This window comes from Lygodium microphyllum, chromosome 27, assembly GCF_053477565.2.
Source record: "Lygodium microphyllum isolate KBCC chromosome 27, Lygodium_microphyllum_v1.1.10, whole genome shotgun sequence".
Classification (NCBI taxonomy): Eukaryota; Viridiplantae; Streptophyta; class Polypodiopsida; order Schizaeales; family Lygodiaceae; genus Lygodium; species Lygodium microphyllum.
Window position 1 is genome coordinate 27,413,943 of NC_141161.1, and position 19,028 is coordinate 27,432,970.

The window sequence follows — 19,028 nt, forward strand, 5'->3', positions numbered from 1 at the left end:
GGCTACCTCTCACATAGCCGACACGCCATCCATATCTATGGGTGTAGTGAGCTTACCTCCATGCCGATCGAGTTACCTCCTCTCCCGCGCACTCTGGTAGCTCCACGATCCAAGTGCAAGCTTCAAGCATGCTCCATCCTCAAGCTTCATGCTCCAAGCTCCATTGCCGCGAGCAAGACAAGAGAAGAGAAGAGAGGAGAAGAAGAGAGGAGAAGATGGAGAGCTTCTCCTCCCCGGTCCCTCACCCTCACACACTCACTCCCTCACACTCTCACACTCCCTCTCTCAAGCACAAGCTCAAGCAAGCAAGAAGAAGAAGAAGAAGAAGAAGAAGAAGAAGAAGAAGAAGAAGAAGAAGAAGAAGAGGAGAGCCACTTTTGGCTACACACAAGAATGAGCTTCTCATTCACTTTTCAACTTTATATACAAAACCCTAAATCCCTTTTGGGCGGTCATCCCCTTAACCCCTTTTTTACATGGCCGGCTGTGGCCTAAGCCCTTTTTCCCATTGTCCTTCTATCTTCCTAGCTTACTTTCCACCGCCCGTCTACATTTACAAATTGCACGGGTGAGAGCCTGCCGGCGCTCCTTGAATTAAACCATGATGCGCTTGCACTCTTTTACAAAAGTATTGACTTGCGCTTTTCCTTGTGCGGCTTTCTCCCTTATTTAAGACTTTTCTCCTTGTGCGTCTTTGTCTTCCATTTCACTTTGCCTTGGCCTTTGTCTTCTGCTTTAGCTTTTTCGGATTTTCCACCTTCATCCATGTGAGGGTTAACACTTGTAACAAATCTTGCATCTAGTCTAGTCCTCGAGCACAATCTAGTGCTCCCATAACAAATATTTATCAAATGCTCCCATAACAAAGAATTATCATTGTTCACCACAATATAGCAAAAGAATATGCCAGTACTTCATAACTGTGAGGCCTTGCTTTGCGAGCTCACTTCCACATTTGAGATGTAGATACTGATTGAGTAGCAAAAACAAAATTTTGGAAGCTATGACAAGGTAACCACCTTACCTTTTCTTATGCATCTGAAAATAGGCAATTGATATGTGATCACACTTGGCATGATGAGTATTTTATCAGCCAATTCAGATGGGGTATTCGAGATGGCATCAAGGATCTCATGCTCACTATGCCTGAGGAAAAAACACTCAATGATTTTATCATGTAAGCCATCTAGTGTGAGAATAGTTTGTTTGAGAGGAAGCAAAAAAAAGGGAGAAGAATTAAGGCCTCACCAATGGAACCCAACCCAAATCAAAGACCCAATCTGAGAAGAAACCAAGTCCAACTGATACAAATAGATAGTATCAAATTCTAGCGCTTGACCCCACAAGAAAAGCAAGGATGAAGAGACAAGTCGTCTATGCCTATATTGTGGAAACCCTAGACACATTGCCCTAAATTGCCCAAATAAGAGTTCAAGAACCTCAAGAGTTATTGCAACCATCCTTGAATAGGAAAATGAGGATGTCCAGTTGTAAATGAGACCATACAATTGGACCTTGGTATAATAAAGGGTCTCTTGATTCCAACCACACCAACGAAAACTTTCCTTGTCACAATCTAGTTGATCTTGTGGAGAAAGACCCTTTTCCTCGAAGCCCGAATCAAATTTAGGACCTCTACATGTTTCACTAATGATGGCTTTGTGAATAGATACTGGATTCTAGTACTCCAAAAGACTAATCTCGCAACTGAATTCATGGATGGAAGACCTCTATCATATGGAGATATTACCAAGGAAACCCAACCACTCATGGTAAGTCTTGGCAATCACAAATCTTGTGTATGTTTTAACATCATATCTAGTCCCAAAAATCCAATCATCCTTGGGATGCCTTGGCTAATGAAACATAACCTAGAAATTGATTGGGTTAAGCAAAAAATTACAGGTCATAAAAATCAAGGGAAGTCAGTATATCTAGGAGTGAAAGCCTTTATGTACACTGCAAGGCAAGAACCGACCTACATGATTATCATATAGTGGCTCAAGAATCTAGTAAGGATGAGTTAGTCAAGCTACCAAGAAAGTATTAATAATTTCAAGATGTCTTTGAAAAAAAGAATGCAGATCTCATGTCCACCATATGATTGTGTTATAAAACTCCATGAGAGGGCTCAACCACTTTTGGACCCATCTAAAGGGTCTTCCTTGATGAACTAGCTGAACTATACAAGAACATTGATGAGAACTTAGCCAAGGCGTTCATTAGGCACTTGAAGTCTCCTGCTGGAGCCCCAATTCTATTCATGAATAAGAAAGATGGGCCACTTCAAATACGTGTGAATTATCGAAGACTCAACAAGGTAATAGTCAATAATCAATACCCTTTATTTTTTATACCATAGCTGTTAGAATGCCTTGGAAAAGTAAAGATCTTCACAAAGATTGATCTATGAGGGGCTTAAAATCTTGTACATGGATCAAAGAAGGAGACAAATGGAAGATATCCTTCTGCATAAGCTATGGTCACTTCGAGTATGTTGTTATGCCACTTGTCTCACCAATGCTCTGGTAGTATTTCAACATATGATGAATGGTATCTTTCGAGAGCATCTAGATGATTTTGTAGTTATATACTTGGATGATATCTTGATATTCTTGAAAGATCCTAAGGAGCATGAGAACCATGTAAAATTAGTTTTGGAAAATCTCAAAGAAAAAGGACTATATGCAAATCTTAAGAAGTTTTTTTTCCATCAGACATAAGTGGAATTCTTGGGGTATAATTTCTCCTAGAGAGGAATCTTCATGGATGCCAAGAATATCAAGACTATTATTGACTAAGAGACACCTACACGTGTCCGCAATGCCCAATGTTTTATTGGCTTTGCCAACTTTTACAGGATATTTTTCAAGGATTACTCAAAGATAGTCTCACCACTCACGAGGCTTATAGGAAACTCAAAGTTCTCATGGACCTTAGGAGCCAACAAGGCCTTCTAGACCTTGAAGACCACTTTCACCAACTGCCCCAATCGTAGTCCACCTAGAATCTACCAAGCCATTTTTCTTGGAGAGTGATGCATCAACCATGCCTTAGGAGCCATCTTGTCCTAGCGTGGATATGATGAGCATATGCATCCAATGGCATTCCACTCTCCAGATATAAATTATGAGATCCATGACTCCTTGCCATTGTAGATGCCTTTGATACTTGGCATCATCATCTGGAGGATATAGCCCATAAGCTTATGGCCTGTACAGATCACAAAAATCTAGAATAGTTAATGACAACCCACATCCTCAATCAAAGACAATCCTATTGGAGTAATTTCTTATCTAAGTTTAAATTTTTCATCACCTATACCCAGGACAACAACAATGCGATTTAGATGCTTTATCAAGAAGATCCTACCTGACACGTGAGAAGGGAGAAGAAGCTTTTGATCAACAACGATCAATACTACTCAAGCTAGAGCACCTGCAACTAGTCACCAAGATGACTCTACCTTGATCTAGTTAATCCATGAAGCCTTGCCACATGGTGATTTGGCCAACAATGTCAAGAGAAAAAATCAAGAGGAAAAAGTAATGAAGTTTGTGAGTTTGAGGAAACTAATGGATTGTTATACCATAAGGATCTATTTTACATCCCTCCAAGAAAGTCGAGACTCCAAGTACTCCAACAATGCCATGACAACCCAATAGGAAGACACTTTGGAGTTAATAAGATCTTAGAGCTTATTTCAAGATATTTTTGGTGGTCCCAGATGTGGAAAGATGTTACGGAATAGATAAAATCATGTGATACTTGCAATAGGGCCAAGGTACCTCATCACAAACCACAAGGCGTCCTACAACCCTTGCCCATTCCAGCTTGATCCTGGTCTTCTTTATCCATGGATCTCATATCAAATCCTCTCAAATCAGACAAATATGACTCTATTCTTGTTTTGGTAGATAGTTTCACAAAGATGGCACATTTCATCCCTACCACCAAGACCATCACAGACACAACTACCGCTAGACTCTTTCTCACATACATTTTCAAATTACATGAACTCCCAAATGACATCATCAATGATCAAGGTCCCCAATTCATATCTAGTTTTTGGAAGAGCCTTGGTAACCTCCTTGGAGTCCAAGTTAAGTTATAGACAATCAATCATCTACATATTGATGGTCAAATAGAAAGGGTAAATCAAGCCTTGGAACAATATCTCTGCTGCACCATCAACTACCACTAGAATGATTGGTTTGAGCTCTTGACCTTTGCACGATTTGCTTATAATAATAGTATCCACGTATCTACCAAGCAAACTCCTTTCTTTGCAAACTATGTCTAGCATCCAAGGATGGATGTACATCTCTCCAATCAAGTAAAGAACCCTGCTACGTGAGATAAAGCTCAACACCTAGCAAATATACACCAAGAACTCAAGTAACAATTCTAAAAAAGCTCAAAATCAATAGGAGTACTATGCAGACTAGTATTGTCTCCAACTTCTAGGATACAAAGTCAGTGATAAATTATTGTTACTCAGGCATAACCTCCAGACAACAAGGCCCTCTCGGGGGGTTCACTATATATGTATCCTATATATAACGTGCATTCATGGCCTATTTATAAGATATCCTAATCTCTGAATTTTTCTTGAATAAAACACAACCCTTTGCTATTCAATATGTAAGTAACCCCTTTATATGACACCCTTTTGTATGTAAAAAATGTATAAAAATGGTGTTTTAAAAACCCCTTATTTTGAACTCACATTATATATACATATATTTATGAGTGACCCTCCCCAGAAGGCCCTCCACCCACCTAGACCACCAGAGATTTGGGCCGTTCACTATGGTTGCCCACATCAACATAGTTGATTGTTGACTCCAAGTCCCCAACACCATGAAGATCCACCGAGCCTTCCATGTTTCCTTGCTCAAGCCATATCATAGCTCACCACTAATGAAGGAGAGATCTAAACCCCCCCCCCCCCCCCAACATGTCTAGATTGAAGATCATGAAGAATTTGAGGTCGTGCATGTCTTAGACTCAAGGATCTCCCGAGGTTGATTGGAATACATTGCTCACTCAAAATGATATGGCTTTAATTATCACACTTGGGAACCTACACAATATGTCCAAAGAGCACCTCTCAAAATTCAATAATTTTACAAGAGGAATCCAGTGATACTTGGGCCAAACCACTAGGCCACTCCTCGTGGAACTCGTCACTAGACGAGGGGGTGATGTTACAGATATGGCATGATCAAATGTACAGATTATTTCTTGCTCATGCCATATTAATCCACACCCCATGCAAATGCATCCTTAATAGAACATCCTTGAGCCAACCATGCAAACCCACCCTTGCCATGTCATCATAGAACCTTCTAGAAGATATGTCATGCCATCGCTTGTATCATCAATGATCTCATCATAGAACATTCTAGAAGATCTTTAGCCACCTTGAAACGCCTATAAAAGGAGGGGCTCACCATCGAGCTCCTTAGTCTTGGCAATGCTAGTCTTGGGAGATCAAGGAGTCAAGACCTCTAAGTAAGTAACTTTGAGTTCTAGTTCTAGTTCTTGTCTAGTCATGGTATCTAGTCTTGTCTTGTCTTCCATTATACTACTATTGTCTTATAACCTTGTAATCTTGTACTATGAGATCTTGTTTAGTATTGTCTTATATCTTATTCATCCCCATCGAGGGAGGTCTTGTAATTCTGATATCTTCCATCCATACCTATGTGGGATCCTTCATATCCTATTGAGTCTTGTTTTCTATACCTATGGTCATGGGTTGTGGGATTTTTTGTATCTTGTTAAGTCATCATTGTACCTTGTGCCCCTACATGGCATTATCATTTAATCAGAATTCTTATAACAAATCTTTAATCTAGTCTTGTCTCTCGAGCACACCCTAGTGCTCCCATAAGAATAGCTAGGAGAACTTTTGGGGGATAGGATGTAGCCTATGGGCTTGAAGACTAACTACTAAGTTGTAAAGGACACTGCCAGTATGTTGGTGAAGTAGTAGATGTGAAAGTCATGGCTACAAAATTGCATTGTATCACCCACGATTCCTCCTACTATCGTGCTTTCTGTCCCTCCACCTGTAGGTCCAATATCTCTACCTACACTCACTTCTATACCTTCTCTTACCATGCCTACACCTCCTATGCCTACAATTGTTCTTTGTACACATTATGTGTCTCCTTCATCTCCTATGTCTACACCTATTTCTACCCCTATGACTATGTAAGATCTTGTACCTTTGACTACAACACTATCTCTTGCTCCAATACCATTTAGTATCGATCTTGATGAGCTTAATAAATCTCTAAATGATCTAAGACTTTATTTTTCTAAACTTGCAAGGTAGTAGAAACAGACACCTTCACCTCCTAGAGCTTCAAGAAGAAATAATAACTCACAATGTCTTTGGTGTGACAATCCTAAGGATTTTTATAAGGAGTGTGAATCTTTCTAGAAAGAAGCAAGAATAATGAATTTGGTATTTTGGGGACTTTAGAAAAAAATTATTTGATAGAGATTGGATTGCGTTTGCATCCTAATTTTGGAAAAGGGGGAATGAATCAAGTTTTTGAAGAGATGACTACTCAAAATTCTTATGTGGCTAGAAGTTGTGCTTCTGCCTATGGTATGTAGGTTGAGCCAAGTTCTCTAAGTAAGTCTACTTTTTAGTCACTTGCCTTAGATATAGCTCATAGGGAAAGATGCCACAATGAGAGTTAGCTACTACAAGTCTGAGAATATGTAGGGAGATTGGTTGGGATGCACTAGTCGACACTTACTTGATTTATTCATTCTTAGCAAAGACTTAAGGAACTTAAGTACAAGTAGAGGAGACGAGATGATAAGGCTCCTAGTACATCAAAGAAGACTAGAGGGGGTGAGACTTCCACTCTCCCTTCTAGACCAATTCTAGAGTAGATTATAGAAGATGTTCAGTCTAAGGAGAAGAAGTAAGATACATGGCCTAAACATTAGCTTGACTATAGATTATTTTCTAACATTGAGAACACTACATACCTCAAGAAGGTGCTTGAGCATCAAATTTTAAATAGCAAAGTGGAATTTACTCTTGGTGAGATCTTGGGCATCTCTATGAGGGAATTTCATGATGAGATTATTGAGGACTGAAATGATGAATGGGTTGCCTCTTACCCATCCAACCTCCAATCCTCACTAAGAGAACTAAAGAGGGGCACCACCTAGCCAAAGGGAGGATGGGCTAGGACATCCCTTTTCTCAAAGATAATCAAAAGAACCAAGACACAAATTTACAAGAGAGAATATATGTACTAGACACCATATTAGAATATCAGAGAGAGATGAGAGGAGAGGGAGACAAGAGGAGAAGAGGTAGATGAAGCTTGCCATTAGGAGAAGAGGTAGAGGAAGCTTGCCATTATGTATTCATGGACTGAGAAGATAAGAAGAGAGGGACACAAGTGGAGGAGAGGTAGAGGAAGCTTGCCATTATGCTACATAATAAAAGAACTTACTCATCGCTTATCTCAAAGAGATGGACTAGCATGAGGGTATTCTAGAGTGCTCTCATGTACTTGTCATTGTCATTCTCATTGTCCTTATCCTCCTCTCCATGGGTTCCTTATATAGCCTCCATGAGGATTACATTAAGCTAATCTTATTGATTAACATAATCCTAGATGATGTATAATATCTTTGAAAATATGGAGAATAGTGGATAGGACAAGTCCCCACCTTGGTCATCATGCAAGAAGCCAAGGGTGATGGTAGACAAAATAGAGAAAGAGAGCTAGATTACAAGAGGTGGGTGCCCAAAGCACATTATTATAATATATTTACAATAAAAATCGGTAAAGAATCTGAAAAGGTTCTTCTGTAACTTTGTAGACCAGGTCGAAAGTGATAGAGTAGCGTGGGGATTTTCTTGAAACTCGCATTTCCTTGGGAGTTATTAAGATTATAAAAAATAGTCTCCAAAAGCTGCTTTGACTTTATTCCCCCATATAAATATAAATACATATAAGCATGTGACAGAAGGGGTCCATGCTTGTAAGCTTTTGTGTAAGATCGAGATGACACCATGATGTTGATATTGACTTGTGTACTAGGGTGAGTTGTTCTTTAATGATGGTGATAGATTTCAAATCTTACTGATGCAGGCAAAACCCATGTGTAGTTGGAGGCTAGTCCTTTGAAAAATCTATGCACTCACTCAACTCCTGGGTGTAATCCATTTCCATATTCACTAAGATAACCATCCCTTTTACCCTTTACATTGACATCCGTCCTAGAACTTGTTTCCCCCATTTGCTAGAGTTATCATAATCGAGAAGCAATGTAGCATGCCTAGTGCTTGAAGAGTAAACCCAAAGTGATATAGTAAGGCTCTTGATAGGGGTTTTGGGCAAATTTTGTGGTAAAGATCCGGTTCGTAAAAAACCCGGATCATTAGCCCTCCCCTTAGGCTAGAGGCATTCATGCCTCTAGCTTGTTAATGATGGTCCAATAGAGCAAGGAGGACTGCACCCCCTCATTGGTGGCTCTTCATCAAATGACTGCTCCAAAGTGTCCCTGTTTCTTTGAAAATAAGGCTTGAGTAACCATCCATTTACCTTTGTCTTGTGAACTCTCCTATCCATGTCACCTAGCTTATAGCTGCCATTTAGATATCTTCTTATGACCATTAATGGCCCTTCCCACTTGAACACAAGTTTATCATCCTTTTTGTTATGAAAGTAGTTATCATAGCGTAGCACAAGTGATCCTTCCCTTAGGTGTTAGCTAGCCAGCTTCTTATTAAATGTCTTTCTACTCTCTTCAGCCTACATGGAATAGTGTTGGACTGATGCTTCTCTATCTAACTCTAGCCTCTCTAGATCCAAGATCCTTTCCTCTAACTTCTTATCTTGATTCTTCTCTCGACCGGTTACTAAAACACATAAGTTGGCTAGTTCCACCTCTATAGGAAGCAAAGCCTCTTGGCCTTAGACGAGGTGAAATGGAGTATAGCCAAGTGAGGTTCTGAATGAAGTCCTATAGGCCCAAAGAGCTCCACTCAATTTTTTATCCCTTGGGGTGCATGTGTACTTGCTTGGTAATTATCTTACAAATCAGCCCATTCACTTTTTTTACCAAACCATTACACTATGGATAGTAGGGAGTAGAATGCCTGTGCTTGATTTTTAGCCTTTCCATTAGATCCTCTACTAGGTTGGCCCTAAAACTAGGACTCCGGTGAGAGATAATTTCCAAACGTGTGCCAAACTTGCAACAAATATTTTCAAACAAAAATTTTCCCACTTCTTGGGTGGTGATCCCACTAGTTTCTGAAGCATGGGTCCACCTCGTCATGTAGTCCACACCCATTATGATGTAATCCTTGCCAGATTGATTTTGTGGGAGTGGCCCTATTGCTTCAATCCCCCGTTTCACAAATGGGCCATATGTAGTTATGGGATTTTGTTCCTCATGCACTAGCTTCCTTGATCCGGCCTTTTGGCAATCATCACAAGTGCGGCACCAATGTTGCACATCTTGATGTAGACTAGGCCACACAAAACCAGCCTGGAGAATCTTCTTTTCGGTTATTTATTGAGCAAAATATCCACCACAAACCCCCTCATGGAAGCTCTTAATCACATCCATAATCTCCTTTGTTTTTGCCACCCTTCTAAGCACTGTATCCTTTCCTTTGCAATACAACACATAATTTATAACGAGTATTTAGTGGCCTTGGTAGTCAACCACCTTTTCTCACGCTTACTCATATCTGTAGTTGCCTCACCATGCTTAAGAAAATAAAGCACATCATGTAGTTGAATCTTACCCTAAAACAAGGGAAGCTTTACTATAATGATGCCCACCATTACCTCTTTCAATTTTTCAGTTGCTAGAGCATCTACGTCACCATTTGTACGCCTTGGCACAAAATAGATTTGGGTTTTCTGTAGCTTTCTCATGAGAGTTTTAGTGTCTATCATTTTCACTGCTAAGTTATCATTTTTACAAGTCCAAATTCCTTTCATTTGCTTAAGAATTAGCATAGAATCCCCAAAAACATTAAGTCGAGTGACACCATGTGAGAGACACCACCTCAAACCTAAAAGCAAGACTTGATATTCTGCCTTATTGTTAGAATGGACATCCTCTAACCTGATACCTTCTCTATAAAGTTTGTCACCTTCGGAACTAAAGACAACCATTCTTGCTGCTGCTATGTCTTTAATATGCTTATAGGCGCCATCAAAGTAGAGGGCATGGGCACACCCGTGACAGCTATTCAAGAGGAGGTGTCTCCTATTTTATCTTTCCCTTCTCTTTTTCCTTCTTTTGATGGCATCTATGGGTCAACAAATCAGCTAGGCAGGCCCGAGTAGAGTCCTCTACCTTGAAGGTGTAGTCAAACTATTGGAGTTGTATCACCCACTTAGCGATTCTGGCCGAAACATCCATGTGCTGTAAGGCATAGGGAAAATGCTCTTCTGCCGTGATCACTGTGAATAGCCTAGGGAGAAGATAAGGACGAAACTTTCTTATAGCAAACTTTAGAGACAAAACCATCACCTCCACCATCTTGTACCCTCGTTCTGATGATGTCATTACTCTGCTAGAAAAGTAAGCTGGCCTCATCACGCTAGTTGTAGCATCCTTTTGTATTAGTACTGCCCCTAGAGCATCTTCCCCAAAACTCGGGTTGACAAAAAACTCTTGATCCCAGCAAGGCTGTAAAATTATGGGAAGGGTGCTGAGAGCCTTCTTCACCTCGTGAAAGCATCTTTCACTTTCGTCACTCCACAGAAGCTCCTCAGAGTGGGTCAACTGCTACAATGGAAATACTAATTGGGAGAAGAGATGAATGAACCACCCCATATATCACACCATCTGAATGAAAGAGGTTAGTTGCTTCACAGAAGATGGTGATGGCACCCCCAATAGGGCCTGAACTTTGTTTGGATCCGCTTCAATGCCCCTCTCACTTATGACATGCCCTAACAAAGTTACACCGCTTTCTCAAATGCGACACTTCTCATGGTTTAACTGCCCCCCCATTTGTGCAAGGTGGGTGAAAGATTCATCCACCTTTCCTAGATGTAGAGCCTTAGAGCTATAAATACAAAAATCATCAATAAAGACCGTGATGGACTTACCAAAATATGGTTGGAGGACATAATTCATGAATCGCTGGAAGGTAGCCAGGGCATTTGTTAATCCAAATGGCATTACTTTCTAAGCAAAACGTCCCCAAAGCATGATGAAGGTGGTCTTTTGTTGATCCTCCTCAGCTATTCGGATATGGAAATAACCTGCATACCCATCACAAACAGTGTATCTCTCATGCCTGGCCACCTCGTTGAGTTTTTCATCATGAAAGGGAAGAGGAAAGTGATCTCTCTTTGTTGCAGCATTTAGCGGCTTGTAGTCCACACAAATCATCCATTTGCCATTCTTCTTGGGTGTTACCAGTACAGGTGAAATCCACTTAGAGTCCCCTATTGGATAGATGAAACATGCCTTCAAAAGTCGTTGCACCTCAGTGAGTTTTGTTGAACTACTCCCAACTGTCGTAGTCATTGCACCAGTGGCCTTGCTCCCTCTTTTAGATCAATGTGATGTTGTACTATTGTCACACCTATGATGTGTTCATAATCAGAAATAAAAAGTGCAGAGTGTTTTATCACCACTTCCATGTAGGTTGCCTTCTCCTCAACTGATAGATCCTTACCCAACATTTTTTCTAACCCCTCCTTCTCGACCTTTGGAAGTTGCTATGGAATTTCACTACTAGAAGGCCCTTTTAATGTAATCCCCATAACTTCTAGAGAGATTTCTTCCTCCTCATTAGAAGACTCTCCCTGTGTCATAGATGACCAATCCTCGTTGGAACTCCACTTATCAGCAGTGGTCTCTAACACAAGATACTCCTGTCGACCCTCCTTCATGTTGTAGATAGTGCTCTTTCATTTTTTCTGTAGCCCCTTCTATGGCCTTAGCTCTAAAGTCCTTGTCTCCCAATCTTGTCTAGCTTTCATTCCCATTAGCCATGGTCGCCCAAGAATGAGTGGATATCCATTCCTCTTCACTGGCATCACATACATGTCAAGCTCCAATTGCACTCCACACACCTTTACCTTGACTTTCTTTATAACTCCCAAATAATTTACTACTATGTTGTTAGCCATTTTGGCCCCAAATTTAGTAGTTTCATTTACCTCTAATCCCAAACGATGCATCAAATTTTTCTTCATGACACAAATTTCTACACCTCCATCCACATATGTCTTTGATACTCTCTGCCCAATGATTTTGGCTTCCACTAGAGGCACAATATCTTTTGTCTTTCTAGCTTGGATTGCATTCACATGTCTATTCTTCATGGGTTGAATGCTTACCATCTTTGATAATTGTTGTCGCACTATTGGATATAGATATAGTAATTGTAGCCATGAAATTTTTAGCCCTTGATCCCTCACATCAGCAAGAAATTCATAAGCTATAGTACCTTTACCCAGGGAAAAATCATCTAGCTCAATGTGTCGGTGTGAGCGAGGGCTCCTCTTTTTATTGCTACATGTCTTTGTAGGCTTTGAAGACTCTACCTCCTCTTCCATATTTTCAACCTCCTTTGGTAGTGTAGGCTCCATTTTCTCAATTCTATGGTCTTTCTTCATCGGCATTGTTTCAACCTCTACTACTTTGGCCTTCCCTTTGACATCACTCTCATCCAAACTAAGCATCCTAACATCAGGATTCTCTAGTGGCTGGACAAGCAAGGGCGGCACCTCTGCACAAGTGGTTGAGGATGCTGAAGCTCTTGCTGTGGTGTCTCTGGTTTAGGTGGGGCCTTTGCTATTTCTCTACGCCTTGGCATGGTTGGTAAAACCTGCATGGTCTCAACTCCCCCCTTCAACTAGGCTTTATACTTTAATTTTCTATCTTTCTCCTTGGCATAAGTGACTGATTCTTCATAGAATGTGGGAAACTTTCCTTTGACCTTCTCCCTTAGTAGAGGGTGGAGACCGACTAGAAAAAAATCTTTCTTAAGGCAATCAGGTACTCTCTATCCCTCAGCTAAGGAGGCTATCCATTTATCCCACAATTTTATAAACATGCCTTCATATGCTTAGCACTCCCCTAGTAAGGTTTGGCGAAGATCTAAGAGTAGTATCCAAATATCTTTAGGTGGATCTGTATCTTGGTTCTTATGCATGAATGAGGTCTTGAGATCCTCCCAATTACCCATTGTAGCCTCCGAGAGAGCTTGATACAACACTCGAGCATCACCCTTTATAACTAAAGACAAGGCCCATACTTTGGTTGCTTCATCGTCCCAGTCTGTGACTATTATGCATGAATGAGGTCTTGAGATCTCAGCAAAACGAGGAGGGCCTAATAAGCCCCTTATAATATTTTGAAACCTGAGCTTTGTGCTAACTATTATGTGCAGGGTTTGAGAGGACGGATAGGTCTGTACAAATCCCTTTGGTTCATGGGATGCACTTAGAGTAGAATGAATATATGCACATTAAAGGAGATGTTACAATCCAAAATAGGGAGTGTTATGGGATCACAGGACAATAAGATCTCTCTCAACCTCTCAGCTTCAAAATAGAAGACCATGAAAATGTATCTTTCTACTAATGCACACATCCACCCGAATGTGTTGCACCGATTGAAAGTAGTAGAAAGTAGGAGTAGCCATTTATGAATTGACTACAAATTTTCACTACAAGCTTTCATGAAGCATGTTGTTGAAGATCTGGCCTCTTAGATCCCACCATTCGAGAGATGCGAAGGATTTACTCACCACTGATTAGCATAGCTTTGGTGTAACAATCATCAGCCTTGTAAAGTTCATAGGCTTCTACATCTACCTTCTCAATTACTTTGAGTCTTCTTGCTAGTAGTAGTTGAAGCGCATCACCATATGTAGCCTCTCACCAATACCGCACACCATTGATATGTAACTCCCCCTCTAAAAACTTGTTAGTCCCCGAATTTGAAGACCAGGCTCCTTAGGGAGTGTCTTTACACTAGACACTAAGCACTCAATACAATGCCTTGACCTAGAGACTTGATGAGAGCAAGATTTCTCTTGAAGCAAAGAAGGGTGTGAGTAATTAACTTGCTTAACCTGCATACGTGTCGTTTGTCGATAAATATTCTTATTCTCTTGAGCTTATTTTGGAGACCATAGTGATACTCTTGAACAGTGAATCCCTTGAATAGGGTTTGATGAAGATTCCTCCTTAGTGATTTCTTGACAAACACTCATTGAAGAAGAGGACAACTGCTTCGATGTTTTTTCTTTCATAGAAATTGTAGAGCATAGCTTGAGAACTCCTCAGTGGAGGCACCAAAAATGAGGATTGAAATGATGAATGGGTTGCCTCTTACCCATCCAACCTCCAATCCTCACAAAGAGAACTAAAAAGGGGCACCACCTAGCCAAAGGGAGGATGGGCTAGGACATTCCTTTTCTCAAAGAGAATCAAAAGAACCAAGACACAAATTTACAATAGAGAATATATGTACTAGACACCATATTAGAATATGAGAGAGAGATGAGAGGAGAGGGAAACAAGAGGAAAAGAGGTAGAGGAAGCTTGCCATTATGTATTCATGGAATGAGAAGATGAGAAGAGAGGGAGACAAGAGAAGAGGTAGAGGAAGCTTTCCATTATGCTACATAATAAAAGAACTTACTCATAGCTTACCTCAAAGAGATGGACTAGCATGAGGGTATTCTAGAGTGTTCTCATGTACTTGTCATTGTCATTCTCATTGTCCTTCTCCTCCTCTTCATGGGCTCCTTATATAGCCTCCATGAGGGATTAGATTAAGCTAATCTTCTTGATGAACATAATCCTAGATGATGTATGTCATCTTTGAAAATATGGAGAATAGTGGATGGGACAAGTCCTCACCTTGGTCATCATGCGAGAAGCCAAGGGTGGTGGTAAAAGAAATATAGAAAGGGAGCTAGATTACAAGAGGTGGGTACCCAAAGTACATTATTATAATATATTTACAAGAAGGATAGTATGGAAAGTTTATGTGGTGAAAGAGAGAAGAAATTTGCATGTAGCCAGCAGTCTACGCCGACATAACTTCAAATCGATGAAGAACCTCAAAAACGTTTCTTCTGCAACTTTGTAGACTAGGTCGAAACTGATCGGGTACCGCAAGAATTTTCTTGAAATTCACATTTCCTTGGGAGTTATTGAGATGATAAAAACAGCTTCCAAAAGCTTCTTTGACTTTAGTCCCCCATATATATATAAATACATATAAGCATGGATAGAAGGAGCCCATGCTTGTAAGCTTTTGTGTAAGATCCAGATGACACCATGATGTGGATAGTGACTTGTGTACTAGGGTGAGGTGTCCTCTAATGGTGATGATAGATTCCAAATCTTAGTGATGCAGGCGAAATCCATGTGTAGTTGGAGGCTAGTCCTTTGAAAAATCTATGCACTCACTCAACTCCTAGGTGTAATCCATTTCCATCTTCACTAATATAACCATCCCTTTTGCCCTTTACATTGACATCCCTCCTAGAACTTGTTCCCCCCATTTGCTAGAGTTATCATAATCGAGAAGCAATGTAGCATGCCTAGTGCTTGAAAAGTAGACCCAAAGTCATATGGTAAGGCTCTTGATAGGGGTTTTGGGAAACTTTTGTGGTAAAAATTCGATTTGTAAAAACCCAGATCATTAGCCCTCCCCTTAGGCTAGAGGCATTCATGCCTCTAGCTTGCTAATGATGGTCCAATAGAGCAAGGAGGACTGCACCCCCTCATTGGTGGCTCTTCATCAAATGACTGCTCCAAAGTGTCCCTGTTTCTTTGAAAATAAGGCTTGAGTCACCATCCATTTACCCTTGTCTTGTGAACTCTCCTATCTATGTCACCTAGCTTATAGCTACCATTTGGATATCTTCTTATGACCATGAATGGCCCTTCCTACTTGAACACAAGTTTAGCATCCTTTTTGTTATCAAAGTGGTTATCATAGCGTAGCACAAGTGATTCTTCCCTTACGTGTTTGCTAGCCAGCTTCTTATAAAATGTCTTTCTCCTCTCTTCAGCTTGCATGGAATAGTATTGGACTGTTACTTCTATGTCTAACTCCAGCCTCTCTTAATCCAAGATCCTTTCCTCTAACTTCTTATCTTGATTCTTCTCTCGACCGTGTACTAAAACACGCAAGTTGGCCAGTTGCACCTCTATAGGAAGCAAAGCCTCTTCGCCATAGATAAGGTGAAATGGAGTATAGCCAAGTGAGGTTCTGAATGAAGTTATATAGGCCCAAAGAACTGCACTCAATTTTTTATCCCAGTGCTTGGGGTGCATATGGATAGTAAGGAATAGAATGCATGTGCTTTATTTTTAGCCTTTTCATTAGCTCCCCTACTAGGTTGGCCCTAAAACCAGGACCCCGGTGAGAGATAATTTCCAAAGGTGTGCCAAACCTACAATAAATATTTTCAAACACAAATTTTTCCACTTCTTGGGCGGTGGTCCTACTAGTTGATGAAGCCTCTATCCACCTTGTCATGTAGTCCACACCCATTATGATGTATTCCTTGCATCAATCCTCGATTTCTCAAATGGGCCATATGTAGTTATGGGATTTTGTTCCTCATGCACTAGCTTCCTTGGTCCAGCCTTTTGGCCGGCCTTTGGCACCTTTTGGCAAGGCCTTTTGGCAATCATCACAAGTGCGGCACCAATGTTGCACATCTCGATGTAGACTAGGCCACACAAAACCAGCCTGGAGAATCTTCTTGCTGGTTATTTCTTGAGCAAAATGTCCGCCACAAACCCCCTCATGGAAGCTTTTAATCACATCCATAATCTCCTTTGTTGTCACCCTTATAAGCACTGCATCCTTTCCTTTGCAATACAACACATAATTTCTCAAGCGATATTTAGTGGCCTTAGTAGCCAACCACCTTTTCTCACTCTTACTCATATGTGTAGCTAGCCACCTTTTCTCACTCTTACTCATATGTGTTGGTGCCTCACCATGCTCAAGAAAATAAAGCACATCTTGTAGTTGAAACTTACCTTGAAACAAGGGAAGCTTTATTGCAATGATGCCCACCATTACCTCTTTCAATTTTTCAGCTGCTAGAGCATCTGCGTCACCATTTGTTCGCCTTGGCAGAAAATAGATTTGGGCTTTCTGTAGCTTTCTCATGAGAGTTTTAGCTTCTCTCATTTTCACTACTAAGTTGTCATTTTTACAAGCCTAGATTTCTTTCATTTTCTTAACAATTAGCATAGAATCCCCAAAAACATTAAGTCGAGTGACACCATGTAATATTTTTGCTTGAAAATATTACTAAACCCGACTCTCTGCATGCCATGTAAAACTCGTGCAAGGTTGTCCTCCGCATTGTATTTTTACCGGTAGTCAATCCGTACCCCGCACGCGCAAAAATGAGGCCTCTACATTGTGAAATCAAGCCCGAGGGTTCAAGTCCACATAACTTCGGGGAAACACCCTCTTGGGAGGGGGAAAAATGGATAATATTAATGCAAATATTTTTGTTATTATCCCTTTCCCCCAGCCGATGCATGGCTGGAGGAGAGGGAGTGTGGGGAGGGATGGGCTAGGTGGGAGTTGTGGGCTGCATGGGGGGGGGGGGGAAGCCATGCGCAACCCACGTGGTGGAGCTTCTCTCCCCACCCCTTAAGCCCTATATAAACCCCCCTTAGCCTTAGGGGGGGAAGGTAGAGGGAGCAGAGGGACGACGCCGTGTTGAGAGAGAGGAGTGAGACAGTGGAGGCTGCCATCGCCATCCCACACCAGCAGGCTGCCGTGCCATCGAGCAAAGGAAGAGGAGGAGGAGCGCCACTGCAACCGTTGCATATATTAATCCACCGCCACCTCTGGGCTGAAGCCGTCATCGGAGTGATGTTGTCTGCCATTGATCCACGTTGCTACAGCAAAGTCAACCTTCTCCCCCCCCTCCCCATTCGACATCATCCTTCCTTTTTCTATTACCCCTCAATCATTTCCTTTGACCCCACGTTGTTGCGAGGGAAGCAGAAGCTTCCTGGAAGCTTCTAAAGACAAAGCTTAAGGTCTTGTACACATGGGTTCCACCTCGAGTGTTTAAAACCCTTCTCTTAAAGCCTCCATTCCCATAAGTTTTTTCGAAAGGCTCCATTCCCGCAACTCCATTCGTAAAAGCCCCATTCCCACAAACAAAGCTCCAACCCCACAAGCCCTCCCATAAGCCCAAATCCTACAAGCCCCGATATTCTCAAGGATCCGCATTTCGGTGAAGGGATCTCCTGCCTATCAAGGAGAAGGGCAAGATCTTGAGGCTACTTACCAAGGCTGAGGAAATTCACCGATCGCGTAAGAGTAAAGGCAAACCGAAAGTTCGTAATCACACCTACAATGGTCCCCAAGAAGTCGTAAAGCACGCCTACAGGAGGTTCTTCTCCTAACATTCACGTGGACATATCCCCGTGCCCACAAACCCAGGTTTTTACTATTTTGATTCCTATGCATAAGATTCCTATGCATTTCTAGCAAGTGGTTTTTTAGCATTGCAAAGAAATGAAATTAGATTAATTAATGTCTATTTTTTATACACTTTGATTAAGCATGGAAGAAATAAACTGCATATCGCATTATTGAACATCTTTTTCGAAATGATTCTTAAAGAAAGGTACTAGCAACCGTAGGAAATTACTAAGGCTGCATGAAGAAGATTTAACTCTAGGCAAGTGGCCTAAAAACTCAAATCAACGAAAGGTTGTGTAAGTTCTGCATACGACAAATTCATTCGGAAATGAAAGTAGAAAAAGGCTACATGTTTAAACATAAAATCCTAAAGACTAGTAGCATGAATCTTGTTTGGATGCTATAGGATGATCAATTGGAATTATGCTATAACTTAACCTATGCTTTGATCTTAACCTGAAAATTTAGGGTTTCTAAATCAACATACACGTAGACAATTAATCATGTGGTTATGGAAATGGTAGCGTAATTATCTTCAAGAATAGACAAGTTAAATTGGTTTAAAC